This window comes from Nematolebias whitei, chromosome 2, assembly GCF_014905685.2.
Source record: "Nematolebias whitei isolate Nwh7 chromosome 2, NemWhi1, whole genome shotgun sequence".
NCBI classification, from domain to species: Eukaryota; Metazoa; Chordata; class Actinopteri; order Cyprinodontiformes; family Rivulidae; genus Nematolebias; species Nematolebias whitei.
In genome coordinates, this window is record NC_056499.1 from 59,135,885 (window position 1) to 59,143,460 (window position 7,576).

Sequence of the window (7,576 nt, forward strand, 5' to 3'; positions counted from 1 at the left end):
GCTCACTTAAATACAAACATTTACCTTTTGAAAAACTCTAAGACTGCGACGGTTTAACCAGATAGGTTTTTGCTGAATAGTAAATACAACCATGGCAGATTTAACAAAAGCTGAGAATGCTTATGTTGCTCCATGCGATGAAAAGGACTGGCTTGAGACAGCTCTGAAGCTGCTCACAGATTCCTTATCTACATATGGTGAACAGGTGGACTGCATGAACTCAACAGAGTTATTGGACGAGCTGAAGGAAGTTACAAGCAGTGTAACTTCTACAGCCATAAAAAAGTCAGGCTATGAACAGCTAGCTAAAATAGCACTCTTGCTAAAAGCTGAATTTTACCTTGAGGCCAACAGGGCAGAAGCCCTTGAAATAAAGTTGAAACGCGAGACAGAGTCCTGAGAAACAACAATTGATGAGTGTCTAAAACTCAAAGCACAGTTTCAATTGGTGAAGGAGAACTGGGAGAATGAACTGAAACATGAAGAAGAGCTCTCTCAAGCTCAGCTGTTGTTACAAGCAGACTCATATGAGGAAAAGCTACTTGATGGAGGGATGAGGTACCAAGCACTGTGTTCAGACTATGATGCTCTGCACCAACAGTTGCAGCTAACATCAAAATCTCTGGACGAGTGCATATTGGAAAAAGCGGCGTTAGTCCAAGGCGTGCGTTTACAAAGTGAGTGTCATACATCACATGAACGCTTACCAGCCTGTGAGGCACAACTTGCCGCATCCACAAATAAAATCTCTGACGAAAGGCAAGGATGTCTGGAACTCAAAGACAAACTGGGTCAGAGTCCAGGTCAACCATCACCACCTCAAAAGGATTTTGCTGTACCTCCTACACACAATCTCCTTATGCCACCTCCATGTGACTTTGGTGAATCACCTCCACGTGATTATTTTGTTCCACCTCCACCAATCCCTCAGCCTCCGCTCTCAATAGCGGTATTGCATAAAATAGCGAAATATGTCCAACGCTTCGAGCCAGGGCCGTTGGGTTCGACCGACACTAAGGCCTATCTGAACGACCTTGACTTCCAATTAAGAAGCTATCCCAACGCTACAGTTGAGGATAGAGTAGGTTTGATCAGGCTCACTTCAGCCAGGACGGTGTTTTCCTTCATAGAGCGTCAACCTGATGCCACAAGAAAGGATTATCGCCTGTTATGTGCTGCTCTTATGAAAGAGTATACCCCTTGCGTGGGACCTGGCGGTTACCCAGCCGCCGACAAGGTCATGCAAGGTAAGAATGAGCACCCAAGGGCATATTATTCCAGAATTTTGCAGGCTTATTTTGGTTACAGGAACGAAACCGGCATGGAGGAGGAGGAAGCGTCCGAGTTCGTTTTCAGCAAAAATCTCCACCATGACATAAGGATGTCAGTGCAGATGATGGCTAACTTCAAAGAGAAAACCATCAGTGAGATAAAAAATTGTGCTGTGAATGTCTTTGAGGCCTGTTCACAGGCCAAAACACCCTTTGAGGTGTTCCCAGATGAGAGGATTCCTTCCCAGTCATTAGAATTGGAAAGGACGAGAGCTTCAGCTCCCCCTCCCAAAAAAGGCGAGAGGAAACGAGATTTCCCAGCAGTCAAATCACAACAGATGAGTGCCCCCTGGTCCAGACAAGATCCTAAATGGTTTCCCAAGAAACCAGAGGATCAACGAATGTACCAGAAGGGGGGCGCATGCCCTAAGGGTAAAAAGTATGGCACAAAAGGTAACCCATACAACCAGGGATCTCACTCGGAATCCCAGAGGAGGGGACCTGCTCCCCCACCATGTTGGCCTGGACAGCCTGAGACGAAAAAGAAACAGCAGCGGATCCAGAAAGAGAGCCCCGAACCTCTGAGCTCGGACGAGACAGAGAGTGTGCGTCGGTTCTTGGAAATGTTGAAAGGTATTGCCACGGACAAACAACCTGATGCGTTGTGTGGCAATATCATTGCTGATGAGTCAGAACACAAAAACAACACAGTTACTGCTCTCACAGACAGTCACCATGATGTTGTTGTTGTAAACTCTGATAGGCCCTCACCAGAAAAAGGGGGGGTACACTCACACGTCACCAACGGTGACCCGTCACAAACTGAAACCTCAGAAACAGCAACAGCTGTGCTAACGGTTCAGACAAATCAAGGTGACACAAACAACAACGTTGCCGTTGTCACGGACAGCCACCAGAACCTTGTTGTTACAAACAATGAGAGCCCCTCAACACACAGAGAGCGGGTGATCTTATACATCAAAGACGGAGGCCCGTCAAAAACCGAACTCTCAGGAGCAGCAGCGACTGCACCAACGGTTCGGATAATCCGGGATTACACAGACAAAGGTAAACGTAAGAAGAAACGTTGGCCAAAACCTATGAGGTTCCTGTGTAACCTGATCAGAAAGGGGGTCGCTAAAAAAACTTACCTGTCGATCACACTTGAATGGGTCTTCACACATGAAGCCCTACTGGACGATGGAGCCAACATAACTATTATGTCAGCCAAACTGTTCGAGGAGCTCAGGACCGCCACTAATGGTGTTCACAGGGAAATACCTCTCATAGAACGTGCTATAGAACTGCAGGGCCTTGCAGAGACAAGGACAACCCTAATAGCTATAGCTATACTTCACATGCAGGTTGGTGAGATGACACTATACCACCCAGTACATGTGTCTACGGTTGAGTCATTCCCATTTTTGATCGGCCAGGATTTTATAAATTGCTTTGAGGCGATTATAGATTAATGTGAAAAGACAATGTGGGCCAGAGTGCGCAAACCCCTGCCAATACTCATGCCTCCTGAGACAGTCACAGACTGCCCAATAGCAGGCACCGCAGAAGGCACCGAGGACTTCTCGGAATAGACCACAGTCCCGGTAAGTAAGCCTTTTAAAGCATGTGAAACCGAAGAGACCCAACCGGTGGACCCAACTCTGACCGAACGAGAAAGCCTCCTCTGCGAGCTGAGACAGTCAGAGCCCACCGGATACTACCTACCATTGGTAGTTAAAGGTGTAGAGATCCAAGGATCCCACACCGAAGATGTTGTACTGTCGCTGTGGACAGATAAATCAGCTATTAACCAAGCTTTCTACGAAACTTTGGTTAACAAACATTTGGGTCCAGTTCTGATCGTGAAAGCTTTCCGCTTTCCATTGTATCCCAACAGTTCACGAGTGATGACTGCGAAAGTAGTTATTAACCTGAAACTGATCTGGAACCAACGGGAACTGGTCCACCTATTCCTCGTGGTCCCAGACTTACCACATGCAACCTACATAGGCTCTGACATCTTGGTAAGATTAGGTGTCCGAGTGGACACCAGCCACAATGTATTGTGGTCAATAAGACCAGCCACAAAGGATCCTTCTGTGCTAGACACAGCAAACCTTACGGCTGGACAGACCATTCCAGAGGTCTGCCAGGAAGGTATACAAGATGTACCAGCCACCCATCCGCCAGCTGCGGAAAAACCCTCAGTAAGTGATGACCCGAATCACCACTACTTTGATAGCAATATCTGCAAAGATATGGCAACACTGTACTTGGATGGATGCTCATTCCACCACGAACAAGCCTGCAAATCGGATGTTGGAGGGATTCTCCTCCAAGACCGAGAAGAGGTCCCTTTTAGCTATAAATTAGGCTCTCAGACTTCTCAGTACGCTGAGATAGCAGGAATCCTAATAGCTCTCCAGATGGCAGTAGAACGCTCCATCCAAACACTAGTCATCTGCACGGACTCTAATTACGCTCGACTTATTTTCCTGTGTCATCACGCTCTGTGGAAACAGAACGGCTTTCTCACAAGCAACAAGAAAGTGGTCAAACACAAAGAGCTTTTCATGGCATGTGATCACTTGGTGACATCACATAACCTACAGGTCTACTGGAAGAAGGTTCTAGGACATTCAAGAGTCCTAGGCGATGACAAGCGGTATAATGACTTTGCAGACTTCCTAGCCAAGGACGGAGCCGTGGACGGCCCTCTGTGGTCCTTTGACCCCTCCTGGCTGCTCACAACTCTGGCAGTACAACCTACAGCCAAGGTAATGGCAGTCACACGTGCACAGGCTGCAGCCAAGCCGGCTGACAATACAGTCTCTGTACAACCCGGGCTGACTGACCCAGACATCATCCCACTTCAGAAGTTGGATCCTGCGATAAACTCGATGATACTGTACTTGACGGACCCAGACAAAAACACTCCATCCGAAGTTGACCTGGATTCCAATCCAGACCTTAAAGTCCTCTTTCAGTTGTGCAAACAGCTAAAACTAATCAAGGGCATCCTAACTTTTGCTCATGGACCGACGTCCCCACCCATGTTCGTGGTCCCCCATGACCACAGGGGGGTGATGTTAGTTCATGCGCATGACCTCCCATCCGCAGGACACAAGGGAGATAACGCCACGCTGAAAGCATTAAAACAAGTTGCTTATTGGCCTGGAATGAAAAAGGATGTCAAGAACTACATAAAAGGGTGCCTGGTCTGTGGCCAGTTTCAGCCATCCAGACTACTCCACAGAGCACCACTGCAAAGTAGAGGCATTGCATTCCCATGGTCTGACCTCCAGATCGACTGGGTTGGACCACTTACTAAGAGCACTAGAGGAAATAAATATTTTCTCACGGTAACTTGCGCATTTACCAAATGGGTAGAATGTCTACCAGCTCCTAACGACACAGCACAAACAACTGTTATGTTACTAATGAATCATGTATTTTCAAGGTTTGGACTTCCCCTCAGGGTGAACTCAGACCAAGGTACGCACTTCACAGCTGAAGTGATGAAAGAACTGTGGAAGATGCTAGGCATCAAAGTCAACTTCCATTTTGGCTACCACCCACAGGCCTCAGGCCAAGTGGAGAGAGCAAACAGAACTGTGGTAAGTATTTTGAAGAAATACGTAGCCGCAAACCACAAGGACTGGGATGTGAAACTCCCTCTGGTCCTCATGGCCATAAGGGCCACTCCACACACATTGACTGGCATCTCTCCCTTCGAGATGATGACGGGTCGACAAATGACTCTCCCTCTACACCTGTTGTACCAACCAGGCGATGCCGCCATGGCAACAGCCTACACCACACAACAATACATGAATGACTTGGAAAAACACCTTAAAAACACCTTTGCTTTTGCCCAGAGAAACATGGAAAAATCTGCTGAAGGACGAAAGGCGTATTATGACCAAAAGGCCTCTCACGAGGAACTCCAAGTGGGAGATAGGGTCTGGTACTACACATTCGCCCCCACAACCGGGAAAGGAGAGTCCGGGACCGGAACTCTCGCCTGCAAATTGATGCCCAGGTGGACTGGACCCCACCTGATAACAGACAAACTGTCTCCAGTTGTCTACCAGATCAAAATCAGCAAAGGCCATAAAGAGCCAATTGTTAAATGGGTACATCGAAACCAGGTCAAACTACACAAGGCATTAAATAACTCCACAGGAGACAAAGATCTCACAAACTCAGACCTCGTGGGAGAAAAGGTCGTCCAAACCGAATATAGATCATGTTGAGACCACTTCTATTAATCCTCACCCTCTTGGGAACCATCCAAGGAGGACAAGCCGAGGTGGTGACCTTTGGGCCCACCTCCGGCATCATTCTTAGGGACCAATCTGGACTGCTCATCACAAACTGTCGTCTTCACACACAGAAGGTCTTTGTCCGTTTTGACCCCTACACTGTTATGAAACAGCACATTAACATCAAAGACGAATGGTTCAACAAACTATGGTATACATTACCAATCCAAAATGCAAACGAGGAAATCCATCACATTTTGAAGTAGTTACATAAGTTCACTCTCACTCTGGAGGAAGTGAGTGGAACACATAATTGGCAGAAGAGTAGCATTGCAGGGCTTCTTCTTGCTGCCTCCTCTCTTGGATCCTTGTTTAGCCTAGGCTTATCAGCAGTCAACACCATCAGTATAACATCCTTAAAACAACATGTTAATGAAATCGAGACGGAGATCCCATGGATTAAAACACAGATGGATCAACAGCAAACACAATTCACACAGGTGACCAAAACGGTAAAAGATACTATCTTAGTATTGAATACCCACACGCAAGAAATTAAGGCCCTTGCAAATATCGTTAGTGAGCTAAAACGTGACGTAGAAATGGACTTTGCCGTCGTACACCTGATAGATAGGATCCTTACGGATACGCTCAGAGACATCAGCTCGTCGGTTGATACTTTAGCCAGTGGCAGGATCCCACCCTATCTCGTCTCCTTACAGATGGTGAGTGACATCCTTAGTTCTGCCACGAACGAAAAAGTTAGGCCAATCCAGGCTCACCTGGCTTATGCTCTCGGTAGCGCAATCCCATTTCACGTCAGACACAAAGCGCGTGAAATTGCATTCATTATCAATCTACTGATCATCCCTGCGAATGGCATCTACAGACTCAAGGATGTCATTAATGTTGGAAATTTGCACGGTGATAACCATGTCAAGGTCAACACCCCTCAGGTGGTTGCTTATCACGATAGTAACCCCACCGTCTATTTAGCTCCAAATCTCCAGATGTGTACTCCCACTCATGAGATACATTACCTGTGTCCGAGCAAGCCCTTCATCTGGTACAATGCCGCGGGCATTTGCAGTATTACACCCATTCCGAGAGATTCAAAATGCGCGACGACCATAACACCGCGTAGGCAAGTAACAGCCACTCAGGCGGAAAGAGTCGGTTCATGGTGGATGGTTAACACTCCCCAACGGAATGCGATCATGGCCTATGAACACACCGAGGCCAATAGACCCTTGGTCCTACCGGACAAGACAATGTGGATCGATGTCCCTCAGGGAACAACCATACACATTGGCGACTTGACGCTCTATCACCTCCACCCGGATCAATGGGAAACGGCTCTAGAAGAACCTGGGTACCTCACAAACATGAGCCTAGTGATAGACCCGGACACCTTCGAGCAAATTCGATTCGAAGGAACTAAGGTCGTAGAGGTCGAACCAATAGACCAGGTCCTTAGGACCCTCGCATCCAGACCTCGCCATCCGTATCAACCTCTCGCCTACGCGTGGTCCAGGGCCGACACGTTAACCTTGGTTCTAGTCACGACATTATTCCTCATGATGATCGGAACGATTGTTTTCCAAATCCGCCACAATCGCTCCCTTCAGGCCCAACTAGATCGTTGCACAAGACAACTTGCCGACGTAAATCATCGCATACGAGATCCAAGCGGAAAAACACCCAGACAGATCAGCGTGATAGAATCTGGCAGTCAGAGTTAGTGACGCACTGAAACGTCGTTTTCTGGTTGCTTGATCACTACTGTTGTCGATGTTGAAACATTGTTTATTTGGTTTTGGTATTGTTTCTGAGCACCCCCAGCAAGAATTAATTTTGTGTGTATTTTAGTTAGAGACTATGAGGACTTTAACTATGCCAACATGCAGTTCATTTGTTAAACTTCAATCTTTGACGAGTCAATGTAGATTAATGCTACCTTAAGTGCCATAACCTATATTGGTCTCACGACGCTCAAGCCGAACCTACTCGAACAATCCTATTACCGGGGGGGGGGGGGGG